The sequence below is a fragment of the Malania oleifera genome, chromosome 2 (genome assembly GCF_029873635.1).
Source record: "Malania oleifera isolate guangnan ecotype guangnan chromosome 2, ASM2987363v1, whole genome shotgun sequence".
Taxonomy (NCBI): domain Eukaryota; kingdom Viridiplantae; phylum Streptophyta; class Magnoliopsida; order Santalales; family Ximeniaceae; genus Malania; species Malania oleifera.
The window spans coordinates 89,193,445-89,213,317 of record NC_080418.1 but is presented as its reverse complement, the minus strand read 5'-3'; positions in this window follow the sequence as shown (position 1 = coordinate 89,213,317).

Below are 19,873 nucleotides of genomic sequence, written 5' to 3'. Positions count from 1 at the left end.
AAAGATTCCATGCTTGTAGATTTCCCTACTTACTATTTGTACCTCGTTCTTTTGTAATCACCTCTATGATCTTAACTTCATGAACTCTAGGTAAGAACTTGGCTCTGATAGCACATAGAGTTAGGAGCCCCTTGATCTTAAACTCTAGCATATTAGCAAGACCCTTTTATCCTCAAACACACATCAACAGGATACTTTAGGCCAATGACAAATGTTCTCAAAGAAGATCAATGGGGACCGTACAATCTTTCTGATGTGCAAGATTCTCCAAGGAGGCAAACACAGAGCATAGTTGATGCCAAAAATGTTTTACAAGCACATAGAGGTGAGGCACAAAAGTCCTTTGGTCAAATAGTTTTAGGGAAAGAAGAAATTTAGGAAGCCATAAAGAAAGAACACCAAGGAAGATTTTATTTAACTCGGGCCTACCTTACAACTATGGAAGGCAGTCCCCTTATATAGATAGACAAAGTTACAATGAGTAGTGATAGGCTACAGTGACATGTAAACAATTGATGTGCTACAGTGACATGTGAACAGTTGATGTGCTACAGTGACATGTGAACAGTTGATGTGCTACTGTGACATGTGAGCAGTTTTACATATGATGAGAAAGGCACAAATTCATGTTGACATAGTCTTCATCGGTCACTTCTCCATAGGCAGGGTGGTGGAAAGTAGGTGTGATGAAAAGATCTTCAGTTTCCATTGGATCCTGTGAGTCCTGGAAAAGATCGTTGCATGAAGGTTGTAAAGGAGGAGGAATGGCATCTGGAATGGCGTTGAGGATCTCTGGACCGAACTCGTAATTATTCATCTCACAAAGAAAATTGAGAATAGGAATTTTGCAATTCGGCCATGATTTGAGAAAGTCACAAAGAGTGTCCCGTTCATTTGTACAGTTCTGTGACCATAAGAGTCTTCTTCTTAGATTGTAGAAGAATGGCTTGTGGAAGATGAAGACATTATGGACTGTTGATGCCACTTCAGGGTTGAGCTTCCAAATATTGTGATTTCTCATAAGGTTTATCAACTTTTTTCTTACAGTGGGAAGAAGGTCGAACCATTGCAAGGGAGTGCAAAGGAGGGAGCTTTGGTTATCTAGATCATGAACATCGGAATATAATTCCTAAAGAGCAAAAATCACTGCATGAACCTGCAAAACAGAAATACACCAAATATACCATATCTTATTAGTGTCAATGGTTGAAGGGTTGATTAGGTATGGGTTCAAAAAGGGATAGGTTGGAAAGGTCAGAGAGTGGTTTATACGGCTGGCATATGTACGAAGTTAGGTTGTAGCAAGGTTCTTTAATAGGTTTGGATTGAGGTCTTGGATAGGGAATTCTGGAGGAAAATTCATCTAGGTTGTGGCATTTAGGTAAAAGATTTCTTGAGAGGAGGATGATGAAGCCAAAAGGATCAGAGGGATAGTTTTATGGCTGGAGATTAAAAAAGACGATTTCATAAGGCGAGAGAGTATGTCTGTTAAGATATTGTGAGTGCCTTTTATGTGTTTTACTGAGAAATCATGTTTGGAAAACCATTCTTTCATCCTAAGAGATTGCGGATCTGGGAGGACCTTATTCTTGAATTCAAGAACTCTCGGAAAGGATGAGTTGTCCATTTCAGCAGTAAAGTGCTTTGTCCTAACATAGAAATCAAAATTTTGAATTCCATATCTTACGGCAAGAATCTCCTTGAAGATCCTATGATAATGTTTTTTGTGATTCTTTGAATTCACCACTAGCATGTCCATAGTATGTCCTTTTCTTGTCATTTTCTTCAAGTAGAATTGCTCCCCACAAATGATCACTGGCATCTCTCTGTAAGATAAGATTCTTGGAGGATGGTTTAGTCATGGGAGGTGGATTTTTTGTAGCCTTTTTGAGATATTAGACAACCTTCTTTTGATCTGGGCCCCAAGGTGGTGGATTTTTCTTTAATAACTTTGATAGAATACTAGTGTAATGGCTTGCGTGTGGAATAAAATCTCTGATATAATTGATGATGCGAAGAAATTGTTGGACCTGTTTCCCCGAAAGGTTATTGTCGGAAAAATGCAATAATTCTTTCGAGATATGAGGTCCTGGAGTGATATTTCCACGAGATATCTTTATTCCTAGAAAATCAATTTCATCTTGTCCAATAATTCTTTTCTTTTCTAAGACCATGATCCCTTATTGTGCAGCAATCTGGTGGAATTGTTGGAGAAGATGGCAATGTTCTTCTTGGGTTTTGGAAAATAATAAGGCATCATCAATGTAGAATAAAGCTCTATGAAGGATTGGATTATTCTTGTCATTGCCTTTTGGAATAATGAAGGGACTATTTTTAGTTCGAAGGGCAAAACATTCCATTGAAACTGCTCTTTTGGGATGCAAAAGGCAGTCTTGTAACTATCATCCAGATGAATTCCAAGTTTCCAAAATGCTCCTTTAAGATCAAACTTTGAAAATATATTTGCTTCAGCAAGATGGATAAATAGTGTTTTGGCTCTTCGAATAGGAAATATATCGTCCCTGATGAAGGCATTAAGGGGTTTGTAATCAATGACTAATGTTTTCTTTCCTCTCATTCTTTCTGATCTTTTTTCAACATAAAATGCTTGGAATGCCCAAGGTGAACTAGTAGGTTCGATAAGTCCCTGTTTCAACAAAGAATGACATTCTTCCGTTGCCAGTTTAAGATTTAAAGGAGTCATCCCCTGGTGAAAAGCTTTGCTTGGATTGAAATCTTCATTTAACTTAAGGGGAATTCAGACAAAGAAATATGGATTTTTCTAGAGAGGGTGATCATGAAGAAACTGGTCATGACTTTCAGCTCACACTTTTAACAACTGTTCTTGGATGGATTGGAAGTTTAGAGGGGTCTGAGAGAGAGAATAGATTTTGGTCAGAGGAGTGAAGGGTTTAAACTCTCTTTTGCATTTGATTCCTATAGGAAGAATCCTCAGGGATTTGGAAAGATAGTAGACATCCCATCTTAAAAGAACATCTTTATGAGGAAGGGAACTTCCAATAACATGAGTCCATATAATGCAATTGGGAAGAAGTTTAATCCTTATTTTCCTTTTAGAAACCAAAGTGGTTGTGAAGATTTGATTATCTGCAACCCTAAAAAAGTGAGTATGTGATGTCAAACAATCTGAAGGGAGGACTTTGGGATCAATCATGGTTTTATCAGGCCCAGTATCAATGTATGCAACAACAATTATATGTTTATCGTATTTTTCATGAAGAAGTTTGATTTGAACATGAGGACTTATCTAAGGCTATTCTAGAAAGAAGGGTTGTTGAATATTGAATATTTCATCAAAATCTGAGTCACAATCTAAATAAGAATCTTCTAATTCATCTTGCGAGTCAGTAATAGCAAGGATTGTTTCTACATCCATTTCTTCTTATTCTGAGAGAATTGATTCAATATCAGCTTTTACTTCCTCAGTCTATAATTGTTGGTCCAGTTTTTTAGATTTAGCACAATTAGCAGGGCATTGTTTTGCATAATGATGTTTTTTCTTACAAATAAAACACTGAGGGGATTTGCAGTGGACCCGCTTGGATTTCTTTTTGAAGAATCTGAATTTCTTTGGTTTACCAGATCCAAGATTTTTCTTGAAATGTCTCTTCTTCTTTAGACCACACGTGCAATCTTTTTTGTTCCATTTAATATGGAGATGAGGTTTCTTGCACTGCTCAGTAAACTTATGATTTTGTTTCAGCATTTTTGAGAAAAGCTTATGAGTATCACATAATTTTTCAAGAGAAGAAAGCACCATCTGATGAATTTATCCAATAGAAATATCTCTAAGTGGGCGTCTGAGAGAAGAGATCTTTTGTAATGACCTGCCTAATTTGCTACATAATCAGCCATATTGAATACCATTATCTTAAAACATAACAAAGTCAACCTGAACCCGTGTGTAATGGGGACACACCTATCATACACTGTAGAAACTTGAGCAGCAGCATATATAAATTTCATCCATTCAACCATAAAAATACAATATACCAGAGTTACTTACAATCCATATATATATATATATATATATATATATATATATATATTCCTCAAAACACAAAAACCAAAACTAGGATCTAACACCAAAACCAGCTGATCCTAGCTCAAAAACTCACCCTCCTAGCAGGGTAGTGAAAACTGTCTCTAATGGCACGGAGCTTGTTCCGCCCATCTGTCTGGATTTCCTGAAATGGTTTAAACTAGGGTGAGACACCTCTCAGTAAGGAAAATAAACTAAATACAATTGTGTGGCAACATGAATACTTGCGTTCTATAATAAATATACAGTACATGTTACATGCCTAAAAACACTGATAATATCATAACTGAATAAATATACCATTTCATATGTATACTAAATCATATTGTATCTCACTGTTCATAAAATCATCTAATCTAACTAGTAATTCTAAAATTTGCCCAAGATGAATGGCTAACTGATGTCAGGTATTACCCCCAATGATGGGTTGTGCAACCCAAAGGCGGGACCTGACAATGGCTAGACAACCACTGCCAGATAAAAAATGTTTGTAAGTACAACAGGCCCCCCACACCCTGGTCAAAACTGCCAGGTGGACATCTACAACACTACACTAAAAGCCACATCGACTATCCATTTCCCACCCTCTCCACCGGTAGGGGTAGTTAGCACAAGTTTGAACTGAACTGAACTGAACTGTATAGCTATGGTACCGTGCTCCTAGTAACTGATCTGAACTATCATCCGAGTTCTGATAGCATATACTACATGATAATATACTGTTTTAATATAAATAGATTGATAGCATTTTCTAAATTCAGTGTTAACATAAATAATCATGACCTTGTGCCAGATAACATACATAACTGCAGCCTTGCGCCGAATAACATACATAACTGCGGCCTTGCGCCGGCTATCAATCATGGTCTTGTGCCGAACATTTCATAAATACTGAACTGAGCATATATACTGTTTGTCATATATTCTAAAATCATAATTTCCTGTATTATTATGTTATTCCCGAAAACAACTGTAAACATACTTTTCTGTAAATCTAACATAACATAATATAATATGCGTAAAATAATATTCAAGCCACACAAACTTAATAAAATCATGAATTCGGTTCTAAAATCACATTTCCTAACATTTCATACTAAAAATATATATTCCTATGTAACAGCAGTATCTTCCCAAATATACATTTTCTTAAATATACTTATATATAATACAAGCTTTTTAGAAATTAATCTGCTATTAATTAATAGTAATTTTCATGAAAAGGTCACTACTTTAGTTTACTCCCTTACCTGACTATTGGAAAGTCCCTAAAATGACTAGTTCTGCACCCGGAGGGTTCCCCGATCAACACCCTGAAAACAACATCGCGTTGAACAAAACTTCAACATCTGTTCGAGTGCTACTTATTCTACAATTGTAGGAAAGCCAAATACTAAATAAAAAGCCTTACCTTGAATTTGGGATGGAGCCCAAGTTAGCCCAACCAATGATCTACTCCGACAAACTTGAAGAGAATTTCCCCAGGAGTAGCGTGGCGGCTTTAGATCGTCGATTCAGTGAAGAATGGATCCAAAATTTTAGAGAGAAGGCAAAGGGGACTAACAGTAGAGAGAGAGAGAGAGAGAGAGAGAGAGAGAGAGAGAATCTAGTTTGCTTGAAAAATCTGTGCTGAAATCGAGTTTAAGGCTATTTGTACACCTGCACTCATTGATGAGGCCACGAAGGGAATTCATTGATGAATTCTTATTCCTCGTCAACAAAATTCAGAACTGAGAATAGCCTCATGGTAACTTCTCATCGATGAGACACGTGTCCTCATCGACGATGTCATCAAGCGTGTTTGTCGACAAACGTAGCGTTCGTCAACGAGACCCTGTTTGAATTCCAAATTACAATTTCCTTTCCTCTCCTCCTCTTATTATTTAATTAATAAAATTCACCTGGTCACTACATTCTCCCCTCCTTATAAAAATTTCATCCGGGAATGGTGAACCGTATGGATGGTAAATTTCATCCTCAAAATTTACTATCCATACGGTTCACCATTCCCTAATAAAACAAGCAGTCTACTTATTTTATTACTTACCCTCACTTATGGTGGAGGAATACTATGGTTACATTCAGAGTTCTGGGAGATTACATATATATAATATAAAATTCTCCCAAAACCAAAATACTACTTTCTACCTAAACTATTACATGTACTTACTAACCTGCAAAAGAAACATTTCATAATTACTTACACTTTTCTTATTACAACTGAACTCTAATGAATAAATGCAGATATTTTTGCCTTATCTATTCCTCGAGGTTCCAAGAAGCTTCTTCTATTGTGTGATTTCTCCACAGGACTTTTACTAGAGGAATCTTCTTATTACGTAATTCATGTTCTTTCCTGTCCAAAATTTGTACTAGTACGTCCTCATAAACTAGTGAATCACTGAACTCTAATTCACCATAACTGATTACATGAGAAGGGTTTGGGATGTATTTCCTCAACATGGAGACATGGAATACGTCATTTATCCTTGACAACAAAGGTGGTAAAGCTAACTTATAGGCAACCGACCCCACTTTCTCTAGAATCTCGAATAGGTCAATGAGCCTAAGGCTATGTTTACATTTCCTTCCAAATCTCATAGCCCCTTTTAACGGAGCTATTTTCAAAAACCCATGATCGCCAATATCAAACTCCAATTTCTTGCGGTGGTTATCGGCGTAACTCTTATGTCGACTTTGAGTAACAGTGATTCTATCTCTGATGAGCCGAACCTTATTATACGCTTGTTGTACTAACTCTGGTCCCACAACTCGCCATTCTCCCATTTCATCCCAATATAGAGGAGAATGACACCTTCTACCGTAGAGCACCTCAAACGGTGTCATGTCAATGCTGGCTTGATAACTGTTATTGTACACAAACTCCACCAGTAGCATAAACTGAGTCCAACTACCTCCAAAATCCAGCACACATGCTCGAAGCATATCTTATAATATCAAAATCGTCCTCTTAGTCTACCCGTCTGACTGAGGATGGAACGCCATACTGAAAGATAATTGAGACCCTAGAGGTTCTTGCAAGCTCCTCCAAAATTGTGACGTGAACTGCGGGTCTCGATTTGACACTATAGACATTGGCACACCATAAGAACAGACTATCTCCTGAATATAAATCTCTGGTAGTCTGTTAATGGAGTAGCTAGTCTTGATGGGAAGGAAATGGGTGGTCTTGGTCAAACGATCTACAATCACTTAGATTGCATTTTGGCCATACAATGCCGATGGCAACTGTGAAACAAAATTCATAGATATGTGATCCCATTTTCACTTTGGGATAAAAAGTGGCTACAACTGGCCTACTGACCTCTGGTGCTCAGCCTTTACCTGCTGGCACGTCAAACACTCTCCTACATACTCGACAATCTCCTTTTTCATACCACTCTACCAATAATACTCTCGCAGATCACTGTACATTTTCATACTGTCGGGATGAACTGTGAGCCTCTTCTAAGGTGATCTTCCTAATATTAGCATCAGCGGGAACACATAATCTAGAACGAAATTGCAAAGTTTCATCATCTGTAATACAAAATTCCTCTCCCTGACCACTATGTACTCTGACCATTACCTCTGCCAATTCTGGATCCTCCTCTTAAGCAGCTTTAATCCTTTCCTGTAGAGTAGGTTGCACCACTAAACTAGCAATACATGCCTCAGGATCATTCTTGACCAACTCTATGCCGAGTCTTTCCAGATCCATCATGATTGGATACTAAATCTCCATAGCTACTAGAATTGGTCCTACAGACTTCCTGCTCAGTGCATCAGCTACCACGTTTGCTTTTCTCGGGTGGTAACTGATAGTGCAGTCAAAATATTTAATAAACTCCAACCACCTTCTTTGCCTCATGTTCAGTTCATTTTGAGTGAAAAAGTACTTCAAACTTTTATGTTCGAAGAAGATTTCGCATCGCTCGCCATACAGGTAATGCCTCCAAATCTTCAGTGCATGTACTACTGCAACCAATTCAAGATCATGGGTAGGGTAATTCTTTTCATACTCTTTCAACTGCCTAAAAGCATATACTACCACCCTACCATGCTGCATTAATACACAGTCAAGTCCCTTCAAGGATGCATCACTATAGATAACAAAACCCTCACCCCCTAACGGGATGATCAACACTGGTGTTGTGACAAGCCTTTGCTTCAATTCCTGAAAGCTCTGCTCAAAGCTATAATCCCATACAAAGGCCCTGATAATGCTGAGAATCCCTCAACAAAACGTCAGTAATAGGCAGCCAGCCCCAAGAAACTCTTGATCTCTTGGACGTTCCTCAGTCGAGCCCAATTCACTACCGCATCAATTTTACTTGGATCCACAAAAATTCCATCTCCTGAGATATCATGCCCCCAAAACACAACCTTCTCAAGCCAGAATTCACATTTGATGAATTTGACATACAACTTCTTTTCTCTGAGCATCTGTTAAATCTGCCTCAAATGCATCTCATGCTCCACATAGCTCCTTGAATAGACCAGTACATCATCAATGAAAGCAACAACAAACTGGTCTAAATATTGGTGGAAGATTCTATTCATCAAATCCATGAATATTGTAGGAACATTTGTCAAACCAAAAGGCATAACAAGAAACTCATAATGCCCATACTTGGTCGAGAAGGCTGTCTTTGATACATCTTCTGCTCTAACCTTCACTTGATGGTAGCCTGATCTGAGGTCAATCTTAGAATACACCTGAGTGCCTTGGAACTGATCAAACAAGTCGTCTATATGGGGTATAGGATACTTATTCTTGATTGTCACCTTATTAATTTCCCTCTAATCTATACACATCCTTATGGACCCGTCTTTCTTCTTCACAAATAACACTGGAGCTCCCCACAGAGATACACTAGGTCGTAAAAATCCCTTATCAAGAAAATCTTGTAACTGATTCCTTAATTCTGCCAACTCTGCTAGCGCCATTTGGTAAGGTGCTTTAGAGATCGGCGCTATACCTGGAAGCAGATCAATAGGAAAATCTACCTCACGATCAACTGGCAAGCCAGGTAGCTCATCTGGAAAAACATCTGTAAACTCCTTTACCACTGGCGTATTAGTGAGCTTCAATTCATTCACTGATATTTCTTTCACAAAGGCCACGAATCCCTGACAACCTCTCATGAGCAGTCTCCTTACTTGAATAGCTGAAACTAACTGCAGTGGGGATTGCACTCGCAACCCTATAAACCTGAATTTTGACCTTCCCAGAGGTCTGAATATCACTTCTCTTGAATGGCAATCTATACTGACAAAGTTAGCTACTAGCCAATCCATGCCGAATATTATATCAAACTCGTGCATGTCAAGCACTATCAAATCAGCAGACAAAATTTTCCCTTGGATATCAACTAGACAGCCCCGAAGCACCCTACTACACCTCACTACTTACTCGGTTGGTGTAGTTACTTACAATTCAGTGTCTAATAACTATGTTTCTACCCCACACAATCTTGTACAATCCATAGACACGAACGAGTGCATGACTCCTAATTCAAATAAAATAATAACTTTAAATGAAAGCATGCTAACCATACCTATCACCATGTTTACAACTATCTTAGCATCACCTGGCATCGAGGTGTAAACTCTCGCTGGAGTCATAATCCTTTGCTGACCTCCACGAGGTGCCTAATAACCTCCCTGAGCAGGTCTAGGAATGGAAGCAGCTCCAATCTGAGCCTGGAAATCTTTCATCATATCTTCTGGCTCCCCACATCGGTAGTAGATACCCCCCCTAGCATGACACTCCCCTGGGTGTCTCTTCCCATAAGTCGAACAAGCTAAGAGTGACCGCATACCTTGAAACGCATAATTCCCCGAATCCTGCCTCTGATCCCTGTAGTACCCACCTCTCTTCCATAAACCTCAACTGAACCCCTCTAGGAACCAGAAGGCATGGATCTCTTTCTCTATCTCTGCTCCTCAGCCTCCAAACGCTTCCCGGCTTCCACCATAGTTGTCTTATCTACAAGTTCAGCAAAATATTGCAATTTCAGTATCGACACTTGCTTATATAATTCTCTCCTCATACCTATTTCAAATTGTATTACCTTCTTCATCTCATCTAGAAATAATGTACGGGGCAAAGCGAGATAGCTCAATGAACCTTGCACCATACTGCCGCACTGTCTGTGGTCCCTGCTTCAGATTCAGGAACTCCTCTATCTTGGCTTCCCTGGACGAGGCTGGGAGGTATCTATTGAAAAATATCTCCTTAAATCGTTCCCATGTCATATCTATAGGCACTGTCCTCTGCTGCTCCAGGAGTTTCACTGTCGTCCACCATCTTTCGGCCTCCTCAGTCATTTTATATGTAGCGAACAACACCATCTGCTCCTTAGTACATTGTAGCACTGTAAACACTTTTTCAATCTCCTGCACCTAGTTTTCAGCGACTGCAGGATCAGTTCGTCCTCAGAGAGCTAGAGGATTCATCTTAATAAACTTCTCAATCGAACTACTGTGGCCTGCAGACAGACCACCTTACTCTCTAGAGTTCCTAGCAATTTCAGCCATGACTTGCTGAGCCATGCTACGTAGTACTATGTGTGAATCGCCACCCGCAATGCCTAAGAGCCCAGCACCCTCATTACAGCTAGCATGGGCGCTACTACCTCCAGGGTCCATCTTGAAAAAGATAATAAACTTAGCTTAGGACCCTACTACCATAACATATCACCTAACTAGTATATTATATTCTTAACTGATTTATCATCTCTGATCTTAATTCAAGGTTCAATCCTGCAACCTAGATGCCCAACCTGATAATAGTTTACCATGGCTTTCCTGAAATCATCACCCCAAGAAAGACACACAAACCATCACAGAAGTCTTGCATCTAGACTACAAAACTAGACCTCAAATTCCTTTATCCTAAACTCTGGTATTGTTATTGCTGCATTCTAGAGTCTATAGAACCTAGCATCCTAGGCTTTGATACCAAATCATAACGACCTGCCTAATTTGCTACATAATCATTCAAATTAAATACCATTAGCTTAAAACATAACAAAGTCAACCCGAACTCGTGGGTAACGGGGACACACTTGTCATACACAGCAGTAAATATAAATTTCATCCATTCAACCATAAAAATACAATATGCCAGAGTTACTTACATTCCACCATATTATTGTATATATATATATACACAATGCTCAAAACACCAAAAACCAAAACTAGGATCTAACACCAAAACTAGCTAATCCTAGCTCAAAAACTCACCTTCCTAGCGGGGTAGTGAAAATTGTCTCTAATGGTGTGGAGCTCGGTCCGCCCATCTGTCTAGGTTTCTTAAAATGGTTTAAGCTGGGGTGAGACACCTCTTAGTAAGGAAAATAAACAAAATACAGTTGTGTGGCAACATGAATATTTGTGTGCTATAATGAATATACAATACGTGTTGCATGCCTGAAAACACTGATAATATCATAACTGAATAAATATACCGTTTCATAAGTTTACTAAATCATACTGTATCTCACTGTTCATAAAATCATCTGATATAACTAGTAATTCTAAAATTTACTCAGGATGAATAGTTAGCTGATGTCATGTATACTCTATGATGGGTTGTGCAACCCGAAAGTGGGACCCGACAATGGCTGGCTGACCACTGCCAAGTTAAAAAAGTTTGTAAGTATGATGGACCCGCCACACCCTGGTCTGGACTTCTAGGTGGACATTTACAACTCTACATTGAAAGCCAAATCGACTATCCATCTCCCACCCCCTCTACTAGCAGGGGTAGTTACCACAAGTCTGAACTAAACTGAACTATATAGCTACAGTACCGTGCTCTTGATAACTGATCTAAACTATCATCCGTACATAACAATATACTCTTTTAACATAAATAGATTGATAGCATTTTCTAAATTCTGTGTTAACATAAATAATCACGGCCTTGCGCCAGATAACATACATAATTGTGGGCTTGCGCCGAATAACATACATAACTGCGGCCTTGCGCCAGCTATCAATCATGGCCTTGTGCCGAACATTTCATAAATACTGAACTGAGTACATATACTGTTTGTCATATATTCTAAAATCATAATTTCTTGTATTATTACGTTATTCCTGAAAACAACTGTAAACATACTTTTTTGTAAATCTAACTTAACAAAATATGATATACGTAAAATAATATTCATGCCACACAAACTGAATAAAATCATGAATTCTATTCTGAAATCACATTTCCTGACATTTCATACTAAAAATATATATTCCTGTGTAACAGCAGTATCTTCCCAAATATACATTTTCTCAAATATACTTATATATTCATGCTTTTTAGAAATTAATTTTCTATTAAATAATAGTAATTTTCATGTAAAATCACTATTTTAGTTTACTCCCTTACCTGACTATTAGAAAGCCCCTAAAATGACTAGTCCTGTACGCACAGGAATCCCCGTTCAACACCCTGAAAACAACATCGTCCCGAACAAAACTTCAATATCTCTTTGAGTGCTACTTATTATACAACCGTAGGAAAGCCAAATACTAAATTAAAAGCCTTACCCTGAATTTGGGATGGAGTCCAAGGTTGCCCCACAAATGATCTACTCCTGCAGACTCGAAGAGAACTTCCTTAGGAGTACTGCGGCAGCTTCGGATCGTCGATCTAGCAAAGAATGGATCCAAAATCTTCGAGAGAAGGCAGAGGAGATGAACAGTAAAGCGAGAGAGAGGGAGAGGGAGAGAGAGAGAGAGTCTGGTTTGCTTGAAAAATCTATGCTGAAACCGAGTTTGAGGCTATTTGTACACCTACACTCATCAACGAGACACGTCACTTCATTGACGAGGCCACGAAGGTAATTCGTTAATGCACGCTTATTCCTTGTTGAAAAAATTCAAAACTTAGAATAACCTCTCGGTAACATCTTTCCAATGAGACACATGTCCCCATCGATGATCCCATCAAGCGTGTTCATCGATGAACATGCTGCGTTCATCAACGAGACCCTGTTTGAATTCCAAATTACAATTTCCTTTCCTCTCCTCATTGTATTATTTAATTAATATAATTCACCGGGTCACTACATCTTTCATTGGAGTTCAAGCTGGATATCCTCTGGTAGGGAATTAATGTACACTTGTCTGAGATTTTTATCATTGAATCCTCCAAGGAGATAATATCTCCTAGACATCCTTTCATAATGAAAATCAAGATCTTTTCTTTTTAACGAACAACACCTCATTTCAAAATATTATTGTATTACCTCATTCGCGTGAGCATCAGGATCTCTAATGAATTCTCTATAGAAAGTGCCTAGGGCATTAGAAGGAGTCTGTGATTTAATGAACTGAAGCTACCTGTATTCTCCAAGGCTTTGGAACCAATCCCTTAATGATCTAGTGAATATGGATACAAACACAACAAGTACTACTTCCAGATTACTGCCTTGTTTGGACAGTTGGAGGTCTATCCAAGTACCAAATTCTCCAATTTTGTCTCTTGATCTGGTCATAGAGGAGCCCTCAAAAGAGAACCAAGGACCATTTGTGGGTTTAGCAAAGTAGTTTCTTTTGTTGCAGTATCAGGTTCCATAGGTTCTTCCACAATAGGAGTAGTGGTGTTAGATCTCTCGTCTAAATTTTGTGCCCTAGATGATGTGGGATCGGTAGGAGTAGCCATAAGCGTTTGAATGAAATCTGTGATTTCTTGGTCTGAGGAGGAAAAAGTTTCAGTGAAAACATGTAGAGACCCAAAGAATTATAATAATTAAATAATAAAATAATGGAGAGAAAAAGATTTTTCAAAAAGGATTTCAGTAGGGTCTCATCGACGAGTGAATAAGTGCTCATCGACGAGCAAGGCTTTTTCGCCCATCGACGAGAACTTTTGCCTTATCAACGAGAAATTACCAAGAGAACTTCTTTTAGAGCCTGAAAATCGTCAACGAGAAGAAGGTGTTCGTCAATGAGACTATCGCTCAGACTCATCGACGAGGTGATGTGGTTCATCGACGAGGCCACTTGAACAAGCAATTTATATAAAGCCAAGAATTCATTTTTCCTATGAAAAACATGCAGCAATCCTCTCTCTCTCTCTCTCTCTCTCTCTCTACCCGTCCCCCTCTACCTTCTCTCTAGGTTTTTGGCTTAATTCTTGGCCGGATCGACGATCTAAAACTGCCACGCTACTCCTAGGAAGTTTATCTTCATATCTACAGGAGTAGAACATTGGTTAGGCCAACTTGGGCCCCAACCCAAAATTTGGGTAAGTTGATTATTTTAAGTTTTATCGAGGTAGTTGGTATTTCTGGATGGAGGAAAGGTATTAGATGGGTTTATACTGAAGTTTTGTTGGGGGGAAATGTAAATTTCAATGTATTGAGCTGGGAACACCACGGGTGTAATTTTGGAGTAATTTTTTGGCTTTTCAATAAGTCAGGTAAGGGGATAAACTAAGTCAATATTTTTTATGAAATTATTTACCATATTACAACATTCATTTTCAGAAATTATGTATGTATTAGCTTAGTGTTTGGGAATATTGTTGTTGAACATGAAAATGGATTTAATATTAATTATCAGGAAATATGATTTCAAAATAGGTTTTATGCATAAAAGTATTATTCATATTTGTGTGGCATGAGTATAATTTCCATGAAATTATGTTATATTAGAATATTATGATTTTTCCAGAATAAGCATGTTTTACATAGTTTTCAGGAAAATCAGGAAAAAAGTACAGGAACTATGTTTTTATGAATATTATGTTAAACATTACAAGAATTTCATGTTTAGTATATTATGATATGCCGGCGCAGATGCTGTGATTTACATGTTATGGTATGCCAGCGTAGATGCTGTGAATTATATTGGCGTAGATGTCGTAATCATGTATGATATGTTAAATTCATGAAAATATTATCATGTTAGGTATTATTATGAATATGAAACAACCATGGAACAGTATTTGAAATGTACTATATGTTACCAGAACCCGGATGGTTTAGTTTAGATTTCACAAGCACGGTACCATAGCTACAAGTTCAAGTTCAAGTTCAAGTACAAGTTCATGAAAGTGCTACCACACATCTTATGTAGAGTGTGAGAGATGGTAGTCGATGTGGCTTCATGATAGTACAGGTGCTCTCCTAGCAGTCCCGAGTAGGTGGAGCAGGCCCATCGTACTCACAGACTTATGTTTGACTTAGCGTGGTCGTCCAGCCGTTGCTAGGTCCCGCCTTCGGGTTACACAACCTTGTCATATGGGGGTAATACATGACATCAGCTAACTATCCATCCTGGGTATTATTCATGTATTGTACAGTTATATAAGATGATTTTCATCTATAGTAATATAGTACGTTATATCATGTTATGAGGTATCATGTTTTATTTAGATACGATATCAACAGTTTTTACCAAATATGATTTATGTACTGATATTATGTACAACATGAAAATACTCATGTTGCCACACATTGGTGTAAGTTTATTTCCCTTATTGAGAGGTGTCTCACCCCAACTTACAAAAAATTTCAGGGAATCTAGCGAGACAGGCGGACCGAGCTCCGCGTCAGTAGAGGCAGTTTATACTATCCTGGTGGGAGGGTGAGTTACTGAGTTAGTGTGACGACCCGAATAATAATAATGGTATTTAAATAGAGAGGAAGGGAAATGAAAACAGTAACAGAATGAGGAAGTCGACGATGTTGCATTTTGGGAGTATTAATTGAGGGAAATCATCAGGTCCTCGTCGACAAACACAGGAGATTCATTGATGAGGGTATAAGAGGGCCTCATCGACGAAGCCAAGTTTCTTCGATGAGAAGATATCGAGGGAGGGTTTTGGGGAAGTCTGAAATTCATCGACGAAGATGCAGGTTAGTTGACGAACTCTCTACAAGACTCGTCGACGAGGTGACGTGTCTCGTCGACGAATCTAACCCTATAAATAGTAGAAATCTGGATTTAAACGCACAAAATTAAGAAAAACACACACACACACACACACACACACACACACACTCTCTCTCTCTCTCTCTCTCTCTCTCTCTCTCCCTTTGGTTTTTCTCTTCTCTCTCTTCGATTTCGGCTCTGTCGCTTGTCGGATCAACGATCTGAGGCCACCACGACGCTCCTAGGGAAGTTCTGTCCAAATCTGTCAGAGTGGATCGTTGGTGGAAGCTAGTCCAAAATCATCCCTGAGTTGAGATAAGGCTTTTTAAATCAAATTTGGTCTTACTGTAGTTATAGGAAATGATATTCACGTGAAAATACTGAAGTTTAGTACTGGGAGTTTTCATTTTCAGGGTATTAATTAGGAAATCGTACGGGTGTGAGACTAGAATTTATAGGGGCTTTTCTCAGTTGCCAGGTAAGGGAATAAACTAAAGCAGTTATTTTCTATGCAAAATATTATTATTTATCAGCAAACTTATTTTCAGGAAAGCATGTATTGTATTTGTATATTATGAAAGAAATGCACATTTGGGAAAATACTGCTATTATGTTGAAATGTATATATATGTGTGAGATGCCAAATGATTTTTTTTAGAATACAATGTATGATTTTATACAGTAAATGTGTGACATAAATATTACTTTATGTGAGAAGTATTACGATATGACTATGTTACGAATGAAGCACGTTTTCAAGAATATGAATTATTACAGTACAAATGATGTTGAAAATACATGATAATTGATTTATTATCCAGAATGATATGTATGAGATATTCGGCGCGAGACCGTGATTGATAGCTGGCGCGAGGCTATATTTATGAAATGTTCGGCGCAAGGCCGTATTTATGAAATGTTTGGCACGAGACCATATTTGTGAAACTATAAAAAATGCTATCAATATATTTATGTTAAACGCTATATTATCATGTATTATATGTTATCAAAACTCGGATGTTAGTTTAATTCAGTTTAGGAGCACGGTACCGTAGCTTATAGATAAGACATCTATGATCATATTAGTGCTAACCACCCCACGATGGGATGAGAGATGGATAGTCGATGTGGCTTTCAGCATAGAGTGTAGACGTCCACCTGGCAGTCCAGACCAAGGTGTGGCAGGCCCATCGTACTTACAAATATTTTTGACTCGGCAGTGGTGAGCCAGCCATTGTCAGGTCCCGCCTTTGGGCTGCACAACCCATTATGTGGGGTAATACATGACATTAGTTAGCTATTCATTCTGGGTATGTTTTTAATATTATTAGCTATAACAGAAATTTCATAATCAGTATGAATTATTAGAAAATATGGAAGTATGTGATTATTTACCATGTTATGATGTATGCTTTTAGATATATGAAATGTAGTGAGTATGTACAACTGCATTAAATATTCATGTTGCCATACAGCTGTATTTAGTTTATTTTCCCTTACTAAGAAGTGTCTTACCCCAGAACATTAAATGATTTTCAGGAAACCTAGAAGGACCGACGGGTCATGGCTGCCGTTGAGTTTAGTGAGTTACCCCGCTAGGAGGGTAAGTGTTGTGCTAGGATCAATGGTATTTGTTGTAGGATCTTAGGAAATACTTTTTGGAGTTTTGGGTATTTTTGGAAATTGTATATAAATACAAAATGTGATGGATTATAATTAACTATGGTATTATATATTTTATGGTTTTGAGACTGTGTTTTATATTTACTACTGCTTAGGTTTCCGCAGTGAATGACAGGTGTCCCCGTTACCCATGGGTTCAGGTTGACTGTTTTTTTTTATTTTAATTATATTATATAAGTTTATAAGCAGGTCGTTATAGTTAGGGTTAGATGGTTTTTGGATTATGATCCTCAATTTATCTTTTTGGTCTTTTGGGATTTATATATATATATGATTAGTAGTACTCTGGTATTGTAACTGTTGGAAGGTATATATGTAATTAATGTTTTCCACTGCTTAGGTATAAGAGATATATGACAGATATATCTCTGGTACCCATGGGTCCAGGTTGAGCATAATTATATCATTTTAGCATATTATGGGGATCATTACGTATGTTATTAAAAAAATTATGGTAAAATAGGCTGGTCGTGACAGTTTGGTGTCAGAGCATAGGCTTGTTAGGTTCTGTAGACTTTACAATGCAACAAAAACAATACCAGAGTATGGGACAAAGGAATTTATGGTTTTGTTTTGTAGTCTAGATACAAGACTTCCGTGATGGTTTATGTGTCTTTCCTGGGGTGACGATTTCAGGAAAATCTTAGGAAACTATTATTGGGTTAAGTGTTTAGGTTGCAGGATTGAACCTTGAATTAAGATCAAAGAGGATAAATTAATTCTAGATATAATATACTAGTTAGATGAAATATGTATGATATCTTATGGTTATAGGGTCTTAAAGCTAAGTTTATTGTTTTACCAGGATGGACCCTGGAGGTGGTAGCGTGCATGCAAGTGGTAGTGAGGGTGTTGGACCCTCGGGTGCAGCTGGTGGCGACTCAGACATAGTATTACGTAGCATGGCTCAGTAAGTCATGGCTGAAATTTCCAAAAGCTCCATGAAGCAAGAAGGTCCGTCTGTAGGCCATGGTTGTAAGATTGAAAGTTTACAAAGATGAATCCTCTGACTTTCTCAGGAAGATATGATCCTGCAGTCGTTGAGAGCTGGATGCAGGAGATTGAAAAGGTGTTGACAGTGCTGCAGTGCACTGAGGAGTAGAGGGTTCCGTTGGCCTAATAAGGCTTACAATTCTTATTTTGATGATAACAAATCAAATGAAATGTTTAATATGTTTCAAGCAAAAGTTTTCAGGAAAATAACAAAGCTCAAAGTGCATAAGGAAGTTTATGGATTACAAAGAATTCTTGAAGAACACAAAGTAAAGCTCATGGATTACGAAGAGCATGAAGAACAAAGTTATATTGTGAAAAGTTCAAAGGAAAGATTGCAACCACAAAGATGATGGAAGCACAAGTTTGAAGACTAAAATAATTATATTTTTTAAGGATATTCTAAATGTAAGTACTTCAAAGTTAATCTCAAATATAAAGGGGTTTGAAGCTCATAAAAATTCAAAAATATGTTTTTACGTTTATACTCTTAAGAATATTTTTTTAAATGAAAAGAAAGGGTTTAAGAAAAGAAAACTTTTTGAAATTATGAAGGGCCATACGACTGGCATGAAGAGGCAGGCGACTGCCACATTAAGAAAATGATTTTTCAAAAAGTCAGTAGCTAGATGGGTGACTGCCTAACCAGCCAGGCGCCTACGTGAACAAGCCAGGCGACTGCCTTGGTTTTGGCAGGTGACTGCCAGCATACTGTGTTGAGAGACTGCTTTGTGACAGGCGACTTCCAAGTCGTGGTAGGCGACTGCCACTCGAACGTTGGCATTAATTCTCTCAACGGGAAGATTTTTTAAACCACGTTTTTGAACATATTTATTTCAAAATATTTGGAAATAAATTTTAGGAATCTTTAGGAGTAATGGTTGGTTTCTAAAAACATTTATAAATAGTCAAAAGTTTCAAAGGTTTGAGATAATGATCATAGAGGCAATATTGAAAGGTTTTTGAAATTAAGTAATTCTCAAAAAATATTAGATCCAGCAATCTTCAAAGTTCTCAGATCCAGCAATCTTCAAATTTTTTAGATCAAGCAACTTTTCAAAGGTTTTTAGATCAAGTGATCTTCAAGAATTCAAATTTCTCAAAGGACCTAAAACTCTCTTGTGCTTAAAAATTCTGATCTGATATTGATTTATATTTTGAAGCAAAGCTTTCAAAAATCAGAATCTTTCATCTTTCTTTGAAAAATTATTTGGTAATTCATACTAAGTTCTGAGCTTCAAATTT